Source organism: Emys orbicularis, chromosome 1 (assembly GCF_028017835.1).
Source record: "Emys orbicularis isolate rEmyOrb1 chromosome 1, rEmyOrb1.hap1, whole genome shotgun sequence".
NCBI classification, from domain to species: Eukaryota; Metazoa; Chordata; order Testudines; family Emydidae; genus Emys; species Emys orbicularis.
Genome location: NC_088683.1, coordinates 137,656,037 through 137,679,557, shown reverse-complemented (window position 1 = coordinate 137,679,557; position 23,521 = coordinate 137,656,037). Strand labels below are relative to the sequence as shown.

General features: G+C 45.0%; 1 protein-coding gene across 1 annotated transcript in view; it reads right to left on the bottom strand.

The window, feature by feature from the left end:
• The window catches only part of CCDC91 (coiled-coil domain containing 91), a 325,679-nt gene that overhangs the window by 55,618 nt on the left and 246,540 nt on the right, over positions 1–23,521 (bottom strand). The gene's annotated exons all lie outside the window — the stretch shown is intronic.

The window sequence follows — 23,521 nt, the reverse complement described above, 5'->3', positions numbered from 1 at the left end:
CATTGAAGATCCAAATGCCCCCCTCTAGCACTCAGAATGGGCACATGTAGCTGATCATCTCCCAATACTTAGCTACAAATTTTTAAACACATCATTGTTTTGCAGAAGCATCAGAGTATTACAAGCTTTCTCAGTGTGACATTATCAGTGCTTTTAATGACAGATATTCAAACCATACTGTAACCATATTAAATAAATAAAGAGCGTAAGGGAAAGAATGCACATATATTTCTCTATGTTTATCTACATATGTATATGGCCCTCATCACTGTAATGTCTCAGAATCTCACAATCATTAATGGGGTTACACTCACAAATCCACTGTGTTGTAGGGAAGTATTATCCCCATTTTACAGATGGTAAATGGAAGCAAAAGGTACATGCAGTGATTTGACCAAGGTCACAGAGGGAACCTGTGTCTGAGCTGGGAATAGAACTCAGGACTCCCGAGTCCCAGTGCCTTATCCACTAGACCATATTTTCTGTCTCACTGATTTTTAGACATTGACTCAGCATGATGATATTACCACACAACAAAATTGAACATGCATATCAATGTGAATCTCCATTTTCACAAACAGAAAAATAACAAAACAAAAATCCCTAAAAATCCCCACATCTTCAATTTAGAAACAAACTTCATTTTTAAATTTTAAAAGAGTTAATGTTTATAAAAACAGGGTAAGTTAAAAAAAGACTTTAAAGGAATGCAGTCAGATTTAAAATCGTATTTTTGAAAAATCAAACATGATTTACATGTTCTGGGACAAAATCTACTCTCTCTTTCACATGTAACCTCAATGAAGTCTTGTGTTTTTAAGCAGACATTAGAAATCCCAATTCCCTCTGAGATTAGGCCTATAAATCTAAGACCTAGTGAAAGCAGAAGAATGATATGTAGAATATAATATTGTGCAGGCTTGCTTAATACCCAAATCAGTGTCTGGTTATTTTGCTTGTCTGTCCAGATATTAGAAACCAATACAGCTTTGCTTGTTAACAAAGCTTGTTGCTGGTATTAATCTATCAGTGTCAGGTGTTTGGAATTCCAAAGATTTCACATATTAATCATGCTGTATTAGTGATAATGGCAGATGCCTCAGACATCTGTCTTAAGGAGGTTAAAAGAATTGAAGTTGGCTACTCTTTTAAAGGGAAAAACATTGTCCATCAAATCCAATTTTACCATTTAATGATGAGGAAGAGACTTTTGAATTGCAAATGATGTGATGGTGACTCATTTTTATTTGTCACATAAAAAGTTGTTTGAAATAATGACCTGTCTGTGATGTGTCTTAAGAGATTCAAGTGACTGACTCATTACTGTTATTTTGATTTTTGGTGGACATACAGCGTTAATGACAGCTGCAATTTGTCTCTTTGCTGATAGAAAATTGCACTAATTCCAAAATCATTCAAGTTGAAGATTTTTGGAAGGAGGAGATAGATATAGAGCAAGGTTGTTTGCCAATTCATTTTCTTTATTATTATACTGTAGGTTACAATTTCTGGTGTTAACTAGCTGATTGGGATTATTGGTGCAATTTTTACTATTGTTTGATTAGGACAAATTACTTGCAATTCTGCTTCTTTGAGAATATCACATCCTACAGGACTTATGTTCTTAGGATCTATGTTTTTGTAGCACAATAAAAGGAAACTCCTGTACCTATAAGTGTTTTGGCTACTGAGGTTCCAGTAGGGTGTGCATGAGCCCACTACTCTTATGTGCTTGCTCCAGCTGTTGATACCTTAAAGCCCCAGGACTTTCCATCCAGTTTGTTTTAAAATGGGAGGAAAGAATTACTCCAAAAAGCTACTAAAACTATAGAAAAAAAGCACAAGAAAATAGTTACAATTTCCAAAATGAACTCTCCCTCAAGACAGACAAAATATACTTAAATAGACAAAACTTACCACCTCTAAGAGAAATCCCCAAGCTCTGCAGCTAGCGGATGAGAAAACTGTGAGATGATGTGTTCAAAGACACAAAATTATACATATACCATTTTCCCTTTGTTCTTTCTCATACATTCATTCTCACGAAGTTCTCACATTCTTTGATGATCAGCTCAAGGGACATCTCAAAATAAAAAGCAGAACTATTACTGCAACAGGCATTGCATAAAGATAGACCAATGCCCAACATTAATAAATAGGAAAAGGACAGTTACCTGTTCCGTAACTGGCTTTCTTCGAGATGTGTTGCTCAGGTGTATTCCACTATAGGTGTGTGTGCTCGCCACGTGCAGCGATGCCGGAAGTTTTTCCCTTAGCAGTATCCGTAGTGGGGGAGCACTGCTGCGACCCCTGGAGTGGCGCCGGTATATCGCGCCATAAAGGGGGCTGCGTGCTCCCCCCACCCTCAGTTCCTTTCTTGCCAGACAACTCCGACAGAGGGGAAGGAGGGCGGGACGTGGAATACACCTGAGCAACACATCTCGAAGAACGCCAGTTACGGAACAGGTAACTGTCCTTTCTTCTTCGAGTGATTGCTCATGTGTATTCCACTATAGGTGACTCCAAGCTATCCCTGATGGAGGCGGGTAGGAGTTTTAAGTGTAAACAATTTTTAGGGGTTACCCGGGCGGAGCACTGCCCTACCAAACCCGGCGTCATCCCTTGTCTGGGAGACGATCGCATAGTGTGATGAGAAAGTGTGGACAGAGGCTCACGTAGCAGCCCTACAGATGTCCTGAATAGGGACATGAGCCACACAGGCCGCGGACGAGGCCTGGGCTCTCATTGAATGAGCCTTCACTATAGGAGGTGGGGGAACCCCTGCCAGGTCATAACAGGTGCGAATGCACGAAGTGATCCAGCGGGAGATCCGCTGGGTGGAGACCGGTCGCCCCTTCATGCGTGCGGCCGAAGCAATGAAAAGCTGGGGCGACCTTCTAAATGGCCTGGTTCTGTCTAGGTAAAAGGCCAGCACTCTGCGCATGTCTAACATGTGCAGGCGGCGTTCCTCATTGGAGGAATGGGGCTTAGGACAGAGAATCGGGAGGAAAATATCCTGATCCATATGGAAAGCCAAGACCACCTTTGGCAAAAAGGCAGGGTGAGGGCAGAGCTGAACCTTGTCTTTATGAAAGACCGTATAGGGCGGTTCAGAGGTCAGGGCCCTGAGCTCGGAGACCCGGCGGGCTCAGGTGATAGCCACTAAGAACGCCACCTTCCACGACAGGTGGGACCACGAACACGTGGCTAACGGCTCAAAGGGAGGCCCTGAGAGGTGGGAGAGTACCAGGTTTAGATCCCAGAGCGGGACCGGGGGTCTGGCGTAAGGGAATGCCCTATCTCGCCCTTTCAGAAACCGGGCCGTCATGTGATGGGAGAACACAGACAGGCCCTGCACCGGGGGATGGAAGGCCAAAATGGCCGCCAGGTGCATCCTGATGGAGGAGGGCGTTAGGCCTTGGGTCCGAAGGGACAGGAGGTAATCGAGGAAAAGCTGGATGGGGCTGAAGAGGGAGAGAAACCTCTATCCCTCGCCCACATAGAGAACCTATACCACTTAGGTAGGTTCGCCGCGTGGAGGGTTTCCTACTTTCCAGCAGGACCCTTCTCACATTCTCAGAACACCTCCCCTCCTCCTCATTCAACCACGAAGCAGCCACGCTGTCAGATGGAGCGCGGCTAGGCTGGGATGGAGGAGGCGACCTTTCTCCTGTGAGAGGAGGTGGGGCCGCTGAGAGTTGCAGCAGGGACCCGTACCAATGCTGACGGGCCCAATCCGGGGCTATGAGGATCATCCTCGCTCCGTCTGACTTCACCTTCTGTAGGACCTGTCTATTAAGGGGAAGGGCGGGAAGGTGTACAAGAGCGGCCCCGACCATGGGAGCAGGAACGCATCCGATATACCCCCTTCGCCCTCTCCCGCTCTGGAGCAGAATTGACGACTGTCGATTCTGGGCGGTGGCGAACAGGTCTACCTGGGGAGCACCCCACTGTAGGAAGATCCACCTGGTCACCTCCTTGTGCAGGGACCACTCGTGTTGCTGGGAGAATACCCTGCTCAGGCGGTCCGCAAGCGTGTTGCTCTTGCCGGGCAGGTAAAAGGCCTGAAGGAGTATACTGTGGGCTATACAAAACTCCCACAGGAGCTGGGCTTCCTGGCATAAGGCCCAGGATCGCGTGCCCCCCTGTTTGTTGATGTAGTACATGGTGGTCGTGTTGTCCGTGAGGACTCTGACCACCTTCCCTTGTATGTGCTGGCGAAATGCCACACACGCCAGGCGTACGGCCCTGAGCTCCCTGACATTTATGTGGAGGGTTAGTTCCTCGGGCGACCACATACCCTGGGTCCTGAAATCCCCCACGTGGGCTCCCCAGCCCAGGTCCGAGGCGTCCGACACTAGATCTAGTGAGGGATGAGGCTCTCGGAAGGGGATACCCCGGAGCATGTTGCTCGGGAGGGACCACCATTGGAGGTCTGCCACCACCCTAGGCGGCACTATGACAACCTTGTCCAGGCCATCCCTGGCCTGGGAGTAGCGGGAGGCCAGCCAAAGCTGGAGGGGCCTCATCCGAAGCCTGGCATGTCACACCACGTAGGTGCATGCTGCCACGTGGCCTAGTATTTGAAGGCACACGCGTGCCGTGGTTATCGGAAAAGCCGTGACTGAGGCGATGAGAGCCTTGAGCGTCTCGAACCTGTCCCGTGGGAGGGAGGCTGTGGCTACTCTGGAATCTAGCAGCGCCCCTATGAATTCTATGCGCTGAACTGGAAGTAACGTGGATTTCTCCTCGTTTACCAGGAGGCCGAGAGCCGCGCAGGTATCTAGCAGGAACTTCGTCTGCTGCTGCACCAGAGCGCGAGACCAGCCCTTGAGCAGCCAGTTGTCAAGGTAGGGGAAGATCTGCAGCCCTTGCCTCCTGAGGTGGGCCGCCACTACCGCCATACACTTTGTAAATACCCTGGGGGCAGTAGAAAGGCCAAAGGGGAGGACTGTAAATTGGAAGTGGTCCTGACCCACCAGGAAACGGAGGTAGCGCCTGTGACCCTCGAAAATGTGGATGTGAAAGTACGCATCCTGGAGGTCCAGCGCAGTAAACCAATCCCCCTGGTCTAGGGATGGAATAATAGAGGCCAGGGACACCATGCGGAATTTGCAACACACCAGAAACTGGTTGAGGTTCCGTAGGTCGAGGATGGGCCGAAGCCCGCCCTTCGCCTTGGGGATGAGGAAATACCTAGAGTAAAAACCTTTGCCCTGGTATTCCCGAGGTACCTGTTCCACCGCTCCCAGAGAGAGGAGGCACTCTACTTCCTGGTAGAGGAGTAGGGCATGCTCAAGGGACCTGTCCGGCCGCCCGGACGGGGGACAAGTGGGAGAGGCTGAAACAAACTGCAGCTTGTACCATTGGGAGATGGTACCGAGGACCCATTGGTCCGATGTGATACGGGACCACCGCAGTTGGAAGTCCGATAAATGGTGTAGAAAAGGTAACTTTATTAACTGGGTGGGGGGTACACTGGCAACAGGTCCGGTGACCCCCCTCAACAAGTCAAAAACGCCATTTTCCCTGCCGTTTGGCCTTCGAGGCACCAGGCCGTGAGGCCAAGCGGGATTGGCATTGGGACCGATGTCTTTGATCCCTCTGCCGCTTAGGCGGGGGTTCATATCTGCCCCTAGCTTGCAGAGCAGAGGGTTGAGGCCTGGGTTTGTCCTTAGCAGGCGGGACGTAGAGGCCTAGAGTCTGCAGGGTGGTACGGGAGTCCTTCATCCCGTGCAAACGGCAGGTCCTGCATTATGGACTGGGATTCTGATGACAGCCCCGAAAGCGAGAGCCACGCCGCCCCTCGCATGGAGACAGCGGTAGCCATTGAACAAGCGGCTGTGTCTGCCATGTCCGAAGCCGCCTGGAGAGCCGCTTTGGCGGCGGTCGCACCCTCCTCAACCAACACCCTGAACTCCTTCACCTCCTTGTCAGGAATGAGGGGCTCAAATTTGGGGAGGGATCCCCACAGGTTAAACTCGTAGCGGCTCAGAAGCGCCTGATGATTGGAGACTCAGCTGGAAACTCGTTGACGAATAAACCTTTTTACCAAAGGCATCAAGTCTACGAGCATCCTTGTCCTTTGGCGTGGGCTGGCCGTTCCGCTCGTGGTGGTGGACCGATTCAACCACCAGGGAGTTTGGAGCTGGGTGGGTGTAGAGGTACTCCAGACCCCTCGCGGGGACGAAGTACTTCTTTTCGGCCTTCTTGGAAATAGGCCTGAGAGAGGCCGGGGTCTGCCAAAGGCCAGTGGTGATGTTGGCAACTCCCTGATGGAAAGGGAGCGCCACACGCCCTGGTACCGAGGAGCCGAGGACATTGAAGAGGGTGTCGGAGGGCTCCTCCATCTCCTCGGCCCAGAGCTCGAGGTTGGCTGCCACCCTCCGAAGCAGCTCTTGGTGGGCTTTACAGTCCTCCTGGGAAGAGGGAGGCGGTACCGCAACCGAATCACCCTGCGCCGAAGAGGTGGACGGCGCAGCGCCTTCAGTGGCTAATGGCACCATGGGCTCCACATCCGGGTTCAGTGCCGGAGTCGGTGCCAGGGGTTCGGCGTGTTGATCTTGGTGCCGTGAAGGTGACGCGGGTTGGCACTGAGAAGCTCCAGCCACGGAGCGAGGGCCTGGCTGCGCAGGTGCCTGAGGCCACGGTGCCCACTGGCACCACTGTCCCTGCCAGGGCACGGCCTGGAGCAGAGGCACATTGGGCGCCGGCAGGGCAGGCTGGTCCTGCGGTGCGGTGTGGCCCTGGAAGAGACGGCTGCGCGCCAACGCCGAGGTCCAGGAGGAGCGCACGGTGCTGTAAGAACGGCTGGAGCGGTCCCAATCGTGACGACTCCTTCCCCGAGACTTTGACCTAGAGGAGGTCGAGACATATATGTCCGAGGAGCTGTCTCTGGATTCATTGTGGCGCCTGTGGCCACGGTGCCGGGGACTCTCGGGAAGTGCCACGAGCACGGCGTCTGTGACGGCGGGCGCCCAAGTAGGAGCGTCGGTGCCGATGGCGTCGAGACCTGTCCCTCTCGGACTCACTGGAAGAGGAACGGTGCTGTCTCTTGCCTCCTCCTCGACGGCGCTCAAGGCCAGAGGAGTGGGATCTGCTTTTGGAGGAGTCCAGGCACGGAGGCGACGCGGGGCTCTAATCGGCACCTCGACCCGGGAAGGTGCCTCGGCCTCTGACACCTCTGGGGAGTGCTGATGGGCGCGCAAGGGCGGCTTTCCACGGGACCGGGGGCCCAACTGCGGCGGCGCTCCCAGTACCGGAAGTGTCAGTATATCGCGTGCGGCTTGAGCTGCCTCCAGCGTTGAAGGCATGTGTACCTCCGGTGACGCTCGCGCGGACAAGACTGGACTACTCCGCTCAGTGCGAGTCGGAGGTCTGGCCCGGTGGGGATCGCGGGTTGCCCAACTCGGGTCTGGCCTCCCTCCTGTTCTTCTCCCAGCACTGCTGAGACTTCCCTGGCTTCTTAGCTGGGGAGCGGTGCCGTGATGTCGACGGTGCTTCGCTGCGCACCAAGTACGCGGTGCTGGGTGCCGATTCGGAACGGCGCACCAGAGGCGCTTCATCACGTGCCGACGACGTGGAGCCCGGCGTGGTGTCAGCTCGACGCGCCGGTGCCGGGGCCAATGCCGACTCCATTAAAAGAGCCTGGAGTCGGATCTCACGCTCCTTCTTCGTTCGCGGCTTGAAGGAGCGGCAGATCTTGCACTTCTCACTAACGTGAGACTCGCCCAGACAGCGAAGACACTGATTGTGGGGATCGCTTCTGGGCATAGAGTTGCGACAGGAGTCGCACAACTTGAAGCCTGGGCCACGGGGCATGCCCCGAGCCAGGCACTCACAAAAGAAAGTTCAATAACAGAGAGAGATCAGTGAACTGGATACCATTAGGCTAGATACGCTGCAGCTACACTAAGCTGGAGCAAGTTCCGACTACCTTCACTGGCGGCAAGAAGGAACTGAGGGTTGGGGGAGCAAGCAGCCCCCTTTATGGCGCGATATACCAGCGCCACTCCAGGGGTCGCAGCGGTGCTCCCCCACTACGGATACTGCTAAGGGAAAAACTTCCGGCACTGGTGCACATGGCGAGCACGCACACCTATAGTGGAATACACATGAGCAATCACTCGAAGAAGCAGCTTGATTCTGTTTTTATAAATACAGTGAAACCCCGCTATACCGCGATGTTTGGGGTCCAAAAAATTACATCGCGCTAAATGCGGGGTCGCGGTATAGCGGGGTTTCAAGCCCGTCAGTGGTCCCAAAGGCGGTGCATTGATGTGCGCCGCCTAGTGCCCCTAGTGCCTAGTGCTCATCAGGGGAGAGAAGCTGCGGCCCCGCACCTGCCGGGGACAGTGAGCACCGGCGCGGGCAGCCCTGTTGTTCTCTGTCCCGGGCAGGTGCTGGGCCACGGCTTCTCTCCGGCTTCAAGAGGAGCCGCGGCCCCGCGCCTGCCGGGGACAGAGAGCTCCAGGGCTGCGGACGCCGGTGCTCTCTGTCCCCGGCAGGCGTGGGGCCGCGGCTCCTCTTGAAGCCGGAGAGGAGCCACGGCCCCGCGCCTGCCGGGGACAGAGAGCACCGGCGTCCGCAGCCCTGGAGCTCTCTGTCCCCGGCAGGCGTGGGGCCGTGGCTTCTCTTGAAGCCGAAGAGGAGCCGCGGCCCTGCACCTGCCAGGGACAGAGAGCACCGGCGCCGCAGCCCTGGAGCTCTCTGTCCCCGGCAGGCGCAGAGCCGCGACTCCTCTTGAAGCCAGAGAGGAGCCGCGGCCCGGCACCTGCCCGGGACAGAGAACAACAGGGCTGCCGGTGCTGGTGCTCACTGTCCCCGGCAGGTGCGGGACCGCAGCTTCTCTCCCCTTCCTGGCACTAGGCGGGGGCACATCAATGTCCCGGCAGCCATCATGGCGTTGGGGACCACTGGTACAGTACATACAGTACTGTATTACTGTGTGTCTTAAAGGGGGGCCAAATTGTGATCATGTTATATGCGATTTCGTGTTATGGCGGGGTGCCTTATTGTGGGGTTTGACTGTATAAAAAAGAGCAATGTGATACCTCCATAAACAGATCTTCAAAAGGACTTACCCTCAAAAAAACCTTTCAAAAACTGGCTAAGTCAAATAAAACTCATCCAAAAGAGAAACAAACCTTAGTTTGGGGATCCCTATTGCAGAAACCCAGTCTGCTCAGTGACCAAACTGGAACTCTTTTCTAGAAGTTGAATTTAAAATCATAGCAGATTTTCGTCAGCTTTATCAAGACCATATTAACTTTCATGACATTGAGAATAGGGTCAAATTGAGGATAGGGCCAAGTGTGTCAAGCCTCACACAAACATGATGACAAAGGACTGCAGAGACAACAGTCTAAATTCAGCTGATTCATGGGAGACAAAGAGCTGCCAAATAAATTGGACTGGAGCTAGTCTTTAAACTCAATTCATACAAATAAGAAAAGTAGTTGTCATGGATATACAGAATCTGTGCTATGCCCGGGTCTTTAAACAGTCTCCTGGGAGTAACTTCTTTAGTGTGCCAGACCCCAAGGGTCCACACTTTTCCACAAGAGCAGACCACCCAGCCTCAATGACTCCTATACTGAGCCTTCTGGCTTGCGCATCCATTTCTTTCCATGGCTCTCAACAAGTCCAACTGAGAGCAGACATATGAGAAAAGCTTTATCTTCTAGGGAGCACTGCAACCAGCAGAGTATTTGCCATGAAACAGTACAGCCTTTTCAAAACAAGTTAACATTTATTAATCACATGGAATACACTATGCAAAAGTCCTCAGGTTAGCATGGAAAAAAGGTCAGCTTAAGATAGAATCCACATTGGCAGAAGTAATGGCTTTGCCATGCCATGATTCGCTGAGATCCCTCCTAGCTCTCTTCCCATGTGTATACCTGTAAGACCCCCGTTTATTCAACCTTAGGAGCAGCCTGCTCATACCTGTCCTCCCTTTGTTGCCAACTGTGGTCTTTTCACTCTGCTTCTCTACATAGTGTTAGAGGAAGTCACCTCTTCTTGGCTGTCCCAGTAGCCCAGTGTTAATGGTCCAGTTCTTGGCTCTTGCATTGTCAACACAGGGTCTTCCATTCATGTTTGTAGATTCCTTTCAGTTCATGTTTATGTATCTTGTCTCCAACCAGATGGCTTACTTGGCATCGTGACATCCCTCATTCCCTTATACACTAAATATATAGCATTACAAAGCACACTGGGAAACTGACACATGCATATGGATCATAAAAATATTACCAAAATTTCCACATTTATCACAGCGGTATTTTAACAGTTTTTGTGTGGACACTGCAAAAGATTCCTGTGGGCTTGTTTGCATCAAGCCACAAACATTTCCATTTGCAATGATGACTTCTTTTTGTAGATTCCTTCCAAGAAGAAAGAAGGAACACCATGTCTCTGGAACTAGGCTGTCAGGGAGAAGCTCCTGCCTTTGGAGGTTCTGAATGATCATCTGTGACCAGTGATAAGAACATATGGACGGCCATACTGTGTCAGACCAATGGTCCATCTAGCCCGGTATCTTCCAACAGTGGCCAATGCCAGGTGCCCCAGAGGGAATGAACAGAACAGGTAATCATCAAGTGATCCATGCTCTGCCATCTATTCCCAGTTTCTAGCAGTTTCCATTCCTGCCCATGCTCCATGAACGTATCTAGTTCTTTTTGAACCCTGTTTTAATCTTGGCCTTCACAACATCCTCTGGCAAGGAGTTCAACAGGTTGACTGTGCGTTGTGTGAAAAAATAAATACTTCCTTTTGTTTGTTTTAAACCTACCGTCTATTAATTTCATTTGGTGACCCCCTAGTTCTTGTGTTATGAGGAGTAAATAACACTTCCTTATTTACTGTCTCCACACCAGTCATGATTTTATAGATCTCTATCATATCTTCCCTTAGTCGTCTCTTTTCCAAGCTGAAAAGTCCCAGTCTTATTAATCTCTCCTCATACGGAAGCTGTTCCATACCCCTAATCATTTCTGTTCCCTTCTCTACACCTTTCCCAATTCCAATATATCTTTTTTGAGATGGGGTGACCACATCTGCATGCGGTATTCAAGATGTGGGCATACCATGGATTTCTAGAGAGGCAATATGATATTTTCTATCCCTTTCTTAATGATTCCCAACATTCTGTTCGCCTTTTTGACTGCTGTGCACACTGAGTGGATGTTTTCAGAGAACTATCCACAGTGACCCCAAGATTTCTTTCATGAGTGGTAACAGCTAATTTAGACCCCATCATTTTATATGTATAGTTGGGATTATGTTTTCCAATGTGCATTACTTTGCATTTATCAACACTGAATTTCATCTGCCAATTTGTTGCTCAGTCACCCAGTTTTGTGAGATCCTTTTGTAGCACTTTGCAGTCTGCTTGGGACTTAACTATCTTGAATAGTTTTGTATCATCTGCAAATTTTGCCACCTCACTGTTTACCACCTTTTCCAGATCATTTATGAATATGTTGAATAGGACTGGGCCCAGTACAGACCCCTGGGGGACACCACTATTTACCTCTCTCCATTCTGAAAATTGACCATTTACTCCTACCCTTTGTTTCCTATCTTTTAACCAGTTACCAATCCATGAGAGGATCTTCCCTCTTATCCCATGACACCTTACTTTGCTTAAGAGCCTTTGGTGAGGGAACCTGTCAAAGGCTTTCTGAAAATCTTAAGTACACTATATCCACTGGATCCCCCTTGTCCACATGCTTGTTGACCCCCTCAAAGAATTCTAGTAGATTGGTGAGGCATGATTTCCCTTTACAAAAACCATGTAGACTCTCTTCCCCAACAAATTATGTTCATCTATGTGTCTGACAATTTTGTTCTTTACTATAGTTTCAACCAGTTTGTCTGGTACTGAAGTCAGCCTCACCGGCCTGTAATTGCTGGGATCACCTCTGGAGCCCTTTTTAAAAATTAGCATCACATTAGTTATTCTCCAGTTATTTGGTACAGAAGCTGATTTAAATGATAGGTTACAAACTACAGTTAGTAGTTCTGCAATTTTACATTTGAGTTCCTTTAGAATTCTTGGGTCAATACCATCTGGTCCTGGTGACTTATTACTGTTTACTTTATCTATTTGTTCCAAAACCTCCTTTAATGATATCTCAATGTGGGACAGTTCCACAGATCTGTCGTCTAAAAAGAATGGTTCAGGTTTGGGAATCTCCCTCACATCCTCAGCCGTGAAGACCGATGCAAAGAATTCATTTTCCACAATGGCCTTATCGTCGAGTGCTCCTTTAGCATCTTGATGATCTAGTGGCCCCGCTGGTTGTTTAGCAGGCTTCCTACTTCTGATGTACTTAGGGTTTTTTTGCTATTATTTTTGAGTTCTGGCTAGCTGTTCTTCAAATTCCTTTTTGGCCTTCCTAATTATATTTTTACATTTTACTTGCCAGAGGTTATGCTCTTTTCTATTTTTCTCACTAGGATTTAACATCCACTTTTTAAAGGATGCCTTTTTGCCTCTCACTGCTTCTTTTACTTTGTTGTTTAGACATGGTGGCACTTTTTTGGTTCTTTTACTATGTTTTTAATTTGGGGTATACATTTAAGTTGAGCCTCTATTATGGTGTCTTTAAAAAGTTTCCATGCAGCTTGCAGGGATTTCACTTTTGGCACTGTACCCTTTAATTTCTGTTTAACTAACTTCCTCATTTTTGTGTAGTTCCCCTTTCTGAAATGTAATGCTACAGTGTTGGGCTGCCACAGTGTTTCCCCCACCACAGGGATGTTAAATTTAATGAGACTGGCCACCAACATCTGAAGTAGGAGGGAGAACCTTTCTAGGCCATTCAGATGCTATTAACTTTATTGAACGCTACCCCACTTTGGTCAAGATGTTTGTTACCAGAAATAATACAGAATAGGTACACAGGAACTTTTCTTCCAAGCAGATGGAGAAGATGAACACTTGCTACAGTTGTCTTTTCCCAGTGCTAAAGGCATACCATCAGTATTTGCTTCTTCAAGTGAGTGGCAAAGACATCGGCTTTCAATTTCTTCCAAAGGTAGGTTACTACAAATATTGTTTCAACATCAAACCAAATATTTGTAATATGGTCTGGCTCTGAAAAATCCTCTTCACTAGACTTCTGCCCTGAAGCTTGATCTGGGACTGGAAAGTTTTGAGCTGAGACATTTCAAGCTGTGTGCCAAACCTATGTATCACAATAGTCTCTCCGGACAATATAGGAATTTAGAAAGTTTATTATGAATCACAGTGACTGTACCATCCAATTGGAGACAGAGAGTGATTCTTCAATTTCTACCTTGTGAGGTCTTTGATTGGTCAATCATCCCAATAGGGAAACACATCTACTTTCACATGATGGAAGTGTATCATGGATCTTGACAACCATTTTATAATTTCCCAAGCTGCTAATGCCAGCTCAAAAGGCAAGAATGAAAACAAAGTCAATGCTGTTCCACTAACACAAATGTGGAATACTTACTTTCATATTGCGTGAATGGCAATATGACTTTGGGGACTTCAGCTTTGATATCTGCATACATTGTGAAGCTAATTTTCTGGGCCTAACAGGCAGCAGTTCTTGTGCACATGCAGCAAGCACAGAGCACCAAGTCAGGGCTTCCAGTGTAATAATTTGACTAAGACTTCTGGTTCAAAGACAAATTCTCTGAGATACTATGAGCCAGTTTTCTCACTGGATTTATGAGAGTCCTTTAGGGATGTCTCTGTGAGGGTTTTCAGGTGCTTCCTTCAAAGCTTAATGGCTCTAAGATGACAGTTCAAAGCAGATCAGACAGCCATATTCATTAAGATCAGTTCCCAAGTACATGTGAGGACAGACATATTGTATACAAGGTATAAAGGACCAAACATATTAATGCCGGGGGATTTCTTGTACATCTTAAATATCCAGATTTTTTAAGATGTTATTCATTCCACTATAAAACACTATCTTTTGTAGTCTTAATTACAATGTTTTTACTAATGGATATGGGACTATGCATGTAACAAACCAGCTGAGGACGTTTCTATGATAAACAGAATGTATTTAAGAATATTTAATGTGAACTGAAATCTCAAAAGACACATCCATAATCCATTCGCCATCTTTCAGTTACTTTATGCAAACACCCATATTATATTACTAATATATTCTAGTTCCTTTGTACTTTAATTTGTAAACTTCTTTTAGATACGGTAACTCCTCACTTAACATCATCCCGGTTAATGTTGTTTTGTTATTATATCGCTGATCTATTAGAGAACATACTAGTTTAAAGTTGCACAATGTTTGCTTATAACGTTGTTTGGCCGCCGCCTGCTAGCGGCTAGGGGCTTGGAACCAGGGTGGGTCAGCAGCCCCCATATCAGCTCCCTCCACGCCTCCCACCTGCCGGTGGGCCCCGCAGTCAGCAACCCCCACATCCCTCCCCGCGCCTCCTGCCCGCAGCAATGAGCTGTTTCGCGGTGTTCAGGAGGTTCGGGGGGGAAAGGGGGAGGAGCGAGGACGCAGCATGCTGTGGGGGGGGGGGCGAGCCTGGGGCAGAGCCGGGGGGTTGAGCACCCCCTGGCACTTTGGAAAGCCGGCACCTGTGCAGCCGTGCATGCGCCGTCCGAAAGAGGGAGTGGTGCGCTCCAGCGGGATAGCATGGGTTCATCATCACGTTCCGTTTCTGCAGGGAAGTGTTTGTAGCTGCTGCTGTGCATCTACTGTGGCTCCTCCCTCCTGCCTCCCTCAGTGCTGCCTTGTAGAGTGTGAGGCTACATTAACAATAACGTGTTAACCCTTGAGGGCTCAGCCGAGTGCTAGTTCATCATTTAGCAGCAAGGCATTCTCTGGGAAATATCCCACCTGATATCAACACAGTTGCTTTAGGAGAAGCTCAGGGAGCTCATGAGCACGTCCCCAGACAATCCTCTGATTAGAACGTGTTTGAAACGTATACTGTGTATGTATATAATGTCTTTTGTCTGGCGAAAAAAAATTCTCTGGAACCTAACCCCCCCGTTTACATTAATTCTTATGGGGAAATTGGATTTGCATAACATTGTTTCACGTAAAGTCGCATTTTTCAAGAACATAACTACGAAGTTAAGTGAGGTGTTACTGTAAATCAAATCTGAAGAACTAAATGATTAACTCAACTTGTCCACTGGCTCTCTATGTTATGCTTATCTTGAATAATGAATGATTTACTATTTCTGATATTCACTTCTCCAGTAACTATGAAGTCTATATTATAATGTCTACACCAGACGGAAACAGTTGTACAGAAATCATTCTACACCATTTGCTGATTCTAAATTCTCATGGAAAAATGAAGCGATGAGTTTTCCTGAGTACAGCAACCAGGAACTGATGTAGATAATGAGACTTGGCTAATCCCTTAAACATAAAATGCACCCAGGGCTTCTGATGCCACTTGTAAAGAGAAGTTTCATCTATTTTTCTCTTAAACAGAACATTTGTTACCTGATTATTTCCTTTCTGGGCTGACCTCTCTCTTTGCCCAGACTATTTGGACTGTGGCTTTGTGCAACTGCCAGAGGCAGCTCATACATGACCCAAGGCTCTGAAGCTTACTCATGGCCCTTCCACCCACTGACCCAATAGAAAAGAACCTCCAACGTGATATTAAATCACTGAAAACTTAATAGACTAATTTAAACTTGTAATTACAATCTTTTATCTATAACTGCTGTGGACTCTACACATGACTCAGGATCTGAGCTCATTTGAAGTAATCCCTTGAGAACTTATCCAATGTGAGGCAGGGTATGGGAAATGGGTTAGTGTCCAACAGGAAATCTATTTAGGTAATAAATGTTTCATTGTGATGCAATCTCTCCTCCAATCAAGGCTATCTGTGGAAGCAGTAAGGCTGCAAGCAGTGAGGAAAATGTAGTAGAGAGGAAGTGATTTTAAAAAGTGTTTTCCTTTCTCTACAGCTAAGCAACTGATTACCCAGGGATCACTGGTGGCAGCACCTTCCTGCAAAGAGTTTTTCTCTGGAGCACTGTAGTTCACCACAGTAGTATTTGATACAAACATTCATGGAAGTTCAGGTGGCATGTTTGCAGATTTCTTCTTTCATGGATGCTGCTCTTTCCCCCCAGAAAGCAGCCACAGGTCACGTTGAGTTGGATCTGATTCACAGTGGAATAGGTTACCCTCTGTGATGCAGTACTTGTTACAGAGAATCTAGATGTCTTAGGATAAAGACATTTTGGATGAAAACAACAAACAATGAGAATGATTTCATAACTTGGTCTGTTCACTTTAGAGATACCTTTACTGCCCTTGTCACAAGAAGCTTATGCTGTGCTCTGTCTTTCTGACCTTGTGGCTTTTGGAAAAACAGCATATTATCCCTCTTGGAGATATGGAAAACTCAACTTTAGATAGGAATGATTTGGGAGTACAATGCACAATCTTGCCCTTATGAAATATGCAAGTAGGGTTTGTGTCTTTCTAGGGCAAAGTCTCTGAGCCTCACCTTGATAGTGAAATACTGCTAAGCAGCATGTTTGGATACAAATATGGGGAATTTAAAGAGACTGATGTCAATGCCTCAAAGGGGAGATCTACAAGGGGTTGTAGCGCCATATTCAGATGACAGGTAGGAAAGACAGATATGCCTATAGGCGTGCTGCCCTGAAGAACCATGAAGGGAGTGGTTCCATTGTGTAACTATATCAATATTATGCTCTTTACTCTTATGACTTAAGTAAATGGTGCACAGTTCAAAGTCTAAGTCTAGACCTCCTGAAGAAAGTCTGCCACTTGATGAGGAGGATGCAGATGAATACAGCTCTTCCGAGGGAAGATGCAGATCTTTGGGAAGCTGAAGCTGAGAAGAACCAGACACAAACCTTGGGGGATGGATGCAAAGATATTTTTTCATTATTGCTACCTTGGTTCTAATACCGGAAAAGACTTGGGTACTGCAGACAACAGTGAAACACCAAGGACAAGATACTGGCTTTGGAGTAACTATTTAATCAGCATAAGCTGTAATGGTAGCCAGAGCTGAAGATACCTGTACTGAGGAAGTCTGTACCAATGAAGATGGTACTAGGCACAATGGTAGTGATGAAGAAACCTCAGCAGATGGAAGTCTATTATCTCGGTGTGGTTCCAAATATTATGAGACAAATGGTATCAATATTACTGGTACTGAGGCAGAGGCACTGGTTGCTGAGGATTGACAATGTAGTACCAGACCAGAAAAGTGTGAGTCAGCTGCTACCAAATATCACGGTACCAGTCAGATTTAGCAGGGACAGGCTTGGACAAGTCAGAAGAATGAATGACACTGACTTTTTCTTAGCTGGTACTGTGGATGGAATTTCTTTTGAGAAGGGACCTCAGGGTCAGAAGCACTCCTCATGGATGTCTTCATTAAAAGAACGTGAAAGGGGCACCATAGGCTTTTTTGCATGCATTTGGAAAAATATCTATTGAATATTTGTCTGGGATGTGACTTTCCCCTAGACAAAAGAGGCACTTATATATTCATAATTTAAAGGAATAGCTGCCTCACAGGCAGGGCAGGTTTTAAAATAAGAACCTGAGAAAAGTAACTATTAAAACACTAAATCTATTATAGGAAAGGCTACTGGGAAGCAACTTGGCACTATAGGAAATCCACCTGTTATGGGTAGTAAGATGGAATTGAGTGCTGTACCATCCGTTATGACCTGGGGGAATGGGGAGCAAGCACATAAGGTCATGCAGGGCACATGCATGACCCCAATGGACACGGCTGACCAAAACAATCCTAGCTTGCATGCATGGGACACATACACACTTACAGTGAGAACTGTGTGAACAAAAACTTGAAGAAGAACATTGAGATTTGAGTTGGACAGGGAATCCATAGGCTTCTTTTGTCTACCAATGAAGCAAATCAACCACTTGGGTTAATATTTTCACTCCCTAGCCCCGCACCCAATTACCTCTCGGAATAGTTCCGTGAATGTAGCAGGAATCTCTGAAGTTTGCCTGGGATTAGTTCTGTGCAAGGAGTCTAGAAATTCCAGTAGTTACAATCAACAATGAATAGATGACAACTGGTTCTGAGCTATTTTGGAAAACAGGATTTGAAACAATGATTTTTCTTCTACATAGAAGACTAGCTACTGACTGTGGTTAAGGAGACAACTATGACTATCTGTACCCGTAAATGATCACAGTCTCTGAAGGGATCAGAAATCTGTTCTGTACATTAATTCATAGGTGCTGGAACTAAGGGTGCTGGCTTGAAGCACCCCTTGGCTTGAAGTTGTTTCCATCATATACAGGGTTTACAGTTTGGGTCAATGGCTCTCAGCACCCCCACTATACAAATTGTTCCAGTTCCCCTGCATTCATTACAAATCTATAATCTTGGGGAAATAACAAGATTTTCTGTGTTGTGAGGACCTGAAGGATGTGGCTCTGATTAGCATATCCACACCTTTGTCTAACGGGTAAAAAAGAACATCTGTATGCTTGCTGTACCCAAGAGTTCTCCTTTACTATTTAATTTTAGGATTGTTTTATTGTGTATTATTTGTTTATTGTTTACTCGTTATACTGACGTGATTAGTACTATATGAATTATTAATAAAATATTACCAGGCTAATCTACTTTTTAAAGGAACGGGCCCATTCATATTCAGGATATTCTAACTTAGAGCCATCAAATAAGAATTTTTTAACAATTGTAATTATTGTTTAAATTTAAGTTACTACTTCGATTAAAATAAGCACATATGGTTATGTTGATAATGGCATGTATACAATTTTTGTAGAATTTATAATTCAACCACAAGGAAGGAGGATTTCTGCAGCAAGTGGCTTCCTTTAACTCTGATTGTTTCTATAAAACTTAATTTTGAAGACAACTTTCCAGCACACTAGCCCATTGCCTTTTAATGTACAAAAGTGAGTGTCCTTTAGAATCTGGGTCCCAATGCAGAAGAATAATTCTTGAGATTTATTAAAAAACAAAAAAACAAAACAAAAAAAAACTTATTACACTTGGTTTTAGAAATCATTCCTTGGATGCGAGCATTTGTTGCTTCTTGGATGCTTCCTTCCTTCTTCATAGCCTGCTCATGTGTAATGGTCTCATTTGTGGGATGGGTTGGAAAACACTATTTTCTAATCCAAGGCCATAGGTCTTTATAAACCAAAAACTCTTCCTCCCTCAGGGATATGTCAGGGGATGTGGTCTTTCCTGTCTCCTTTTTCTAAAAGCCTCAAAGCTTGAGGTATCTTTTATTAATTTCAGCATGTTATATGTGATATTACACTGGCTATACATATGAAAAGGAAGTTATTTTCAGGATTTTATTTTTTCATTTTTAAAGCAGTTAAAATTGGTGTCTTATATAGATTCCATAGGCATTTGGAAAGATTCTAGATGATAAAATTTTAAAAAGAGACAGGTCTCTTTTTAAAAAGGGTGATTATATAGAGTAATCTGAAAGTGAGTGAGGACAGATGTAACAGTTCTTAATATTGTATATTACTATAAAAATTTAACATATAAAGGATTCTTAATATTATTCTAAATTAGAACCAGATTTATGACTTTTCAATAAGTTGTAACATTTTGATAATCATAACAAAAGACTACTTTTCTTTCTGGTTTTTCTGTCATACCTACTTTCTTTTCCTTTTTTGGGTAATGAATATTATGTTGGGATTTTCAAGATCTCTAGACAAGCTGTCACTGAGAATTAAGTGCAGAATAAATTAAGCCTTCCTCAGTTTTACTTACTAGCAAAAATTATTTTGGAACATTAAAACTTCAAGTTGACACACAATTCTGGGTTGCTATTACTACCACGTTGTAGTAATAGCAGACACAGAAACTTTTTCAAGAATCCATGTATGAGGATATCTGTAAATGTTAGATTTTTTAGCGGTTTATCACAAACTACACAAGTTGATAAAACAGATATTAGACTGAAACAAAAATTTAAAAAATCATTTAATCAGTATGTCCAGCAGTGAGTTATAAGTTACTTTGAACATTGGTTATACAGAAAGTTTATTGTAAGGAAAGAAATGTATTTTATACAATTTCAAAATAAACTGACGCTTCTGAACAAGATTCTGTTTATGGATCTTTTCCTGAAGCACTTAATCATTGCTAACCAAGTGGAAATACTGCTCTGCCCACGTCCTCTGCTTCGAAGGACTTTAAACATTTTTATAAACAGCAAGGAAGTGTACTCTTACACACTGTATGCTACCCATTAGTGGGTGGAACCGGATCTTCCTCTGATATTCGAAGAAAAATGGCAATATGATCTCTCTGAACTTCAGCCAGTAAATGGAAGTAAAACCTGTGCTTTCTCTGAGGGTCCGTCTAGGAATCCCTCCCAAAGTTATTGCCATTTAGTATAGTTAATAAGGTATATTTCTCATTCTGACAGGTGCTCCAGCCTTGACCAGAGATCCGTTCACACTGCCTCTGATGTAGCCATCTCAAAAGCTACTTTTGCCAAATGATTTGGGGTTATACACATTTTCCAATTTGAATGGCAATGCACACAGACTTCACAAATCTTGCACCAGGAATAGCTAGCCCTCCTCAGCTGTATCCTTTCTGTACAGGCATGTGAGGCAACTGATCAATAAGTAAAACAAAAAACCCCACTTGTATTCAGCATTTTGACATTCAAGACTGGAATTGATTATGGAATGAATGAAAACTCCACTCTTACAAGATAAATTGAAGGAAAGATTGATTCTGTCAAGGATATTATTTTCAGTGTCTCCTTGATAAGTATTTCAAGGATTAGATGCATTTGAATTTTCTTGTCTTATACTTAAAACTCTGTTTTGATTCAGAGACACTATTGCCCAGCTACTTTTAGTTGATATAATAAATATCATCTTTCTCATTTCATCTAAATGTAATATGATGTGAAATTACAGTAACTCCTCATTTAACGTTGTAGTTCTGTTCCTGAAAAATGTGACTTTAAGCGAAAGGATGTTAAGCGAATCCAATTTCCCCATAAGAATTAATGTAAATTGGGGGGTGGGGGCTAGGTTCCAGGGAATTTTTTTTTTGCCAGACAAAAGGCATTATATACATTTTAAACAATTTTAAACAAGCAATTTAATATAGGTATTAAACAGGTTGGCAGCCCCCCATCAGGTCCCCTACATCCCACCCAGTGCTTCCCGCCCGTCGGCAGACCCCGCGGATCAGCGCCTTCCCCCTGCTCCTCCCGCCTCCTGCCCGCGGCAATCAGCTGTCTTGCGGTATTCAGGAGGCTGGGTGGAGGAGCGAGGACGTGGCACATGCCCTGCCCCCTCCCCTCAGCCTCCTGACCGCCAAAAAACTGCTGATTGCCGCAGGCAGGAGGCACGGGAGGGAGGGGGGAGGCTGCGATATTTGGCCCAAGATTTTAATATGAATTTTATACTAATTTCTGTAAGTCTCACAAGAGGTGAGATAGCTTTATAGTAGTAAGACAATAAAACAATGGGAAGAGATCTCCATGAAGCAACTATGTCTATAAATTATTTTTTGGGGGGAAAAATCCATTCTTTCTGATGTAAATGGAAATCCATATACCAAGGGATGAAATGGAGATGAGCTGTTTTAGATTTGCCAGATAAAAAAATTCAAGGGATGTGTTAGTTTGCCAAAACCTTTTCTTCATTCTAAATATCTTTTGTGGTGACTAGCTTCCAAATAAAAATGTAATAATACTTTTCACATGAAACTTTTTAATGACTTATGGAAAATAAAGTTCAGAAGGCAGTTTAGATCTTAAAAATGTGAAGAAAGGAAGAGTAATAAATGATGTTTGAAGCACACAGAGTTTTGCAGATGTTATGGCTAACACCCTGAAAAAACAGCCTAGGTTTTTAAGTTTGATGTCTTCACTGATCATAGCGAGTGCACAGTAAATGTTAACGCAAGCAATAAATACTAAATTGACAACGGTTTATTATTGGGTCAACATCTTTTGAGCCTTTTGTAAAGGATGTAGTTAATTGATTAATATTCTGTTTTTTGTAAAGTGGGAAAATTGCTGATACTACTACATGGATTCTTACAATATTTACTTGTAAACCTCAGTGTAAAAAAAGATTTTAGTACTGAATGAGCACAACACTATGATGGCTGATGAGAATTACATTGTGTTTACTTCTTGCAAAAGTACTGTAGCAAATCTTTTGCACAGATGTAGTAAACAGAATTTGTGGAATCCATTCTGGTAGCTAAGATGGTGCTTATGACTACTGGGGAAAGTTATTATTTTAAATATCCTTTTCTAAGCAGCCAAGTCATCATCTTGAAGGTTTGATTGGATGGAGGAACCATCTGATTTTATTTATATTGCTTTTTGTATTTTCCAGATGGAAATGAAGATCTGTGGATGAACAATGAAAACCATGGTACTCTTGGTGTCTAGGCAACTATTACGATTATTTTGGTAGCCAAATTTTTGGCCAGATACTTATCTCAATAATTTTAAAATAAAGTAATGTACCTGTGACAAAATAACTGTTTTTGAAAGAGATGGGGGGAAATGCACCTGCAAATGAGATGGAAATGGAGCCCTTGAGTCTCTTCATGTAGAACAAGGAAACATCATGAGAACTCAATAGAAGACATATGTGAGATCTTTAGTAGACTTTCACTTTTGATCCAGACATTCAAATATTTTATGCTAATTTCCAAATTTTTCTGCTGGATACAGCTTTGACTACATTTGTTTTGGGAAGGCCATATTTTCTAAACAACCAACAACTGTTGCTGACAGTGAGGATTTTGCACTAGACAGCTTAGTTGGTGGTCCAGGCAGTTTGTTTATCTGAGATGTGAATTATTTTAACAGAGACTGATATTTTATGTGGTATCATTTATTCCGTAATTGGCCTTTTGTGATTGATCAACTTAGTCAAGATACAGATGAGCTCAAACATGTTTTCCCCGGGCATCGGTCTCACCTTCCCTGTCAACAAACCCAATATTGCTAAAACTAACCTCCAGCCATAAGATAATGACAGATAACTCATCCAATACTGCTCTTGGACTGATCAGCAAGTAATACTTTTGAAGTTAAATGAATCTCACTGAATTCCCACACTACTCCCAGCCTCTGATGGCCAGGGAAGTAAGAGACCAAACACATGCTTTCTTTCACAAGACAATATGACTTTGTTACCAGTTATGTTCAAGCATAATGTTATATTTATATTTTCAGAGCTCTAAAATTACTGGGTTTGATTCAGGTGGAGCATCAGATTATGCTAGGTCCCCAAATGGCTTGCAGATATCAAGCAAAACCCTAAAACTGGACTGTGCTGAGTGGGAAGGGGTGTGGCCAGAGGACACATTGCCTCTGGACATCCAATGGGTAGCTTCTGCTGGCATGGTTCCTCTGAGCCACCATCGTAACTCAAAACTGTCTTTCCTAACTGGTACCCCCTGGGGGAGAGTGGTGGTGCAAATATCTGCCTCCCCCAGAAGTGAATCAAGTGAGTAT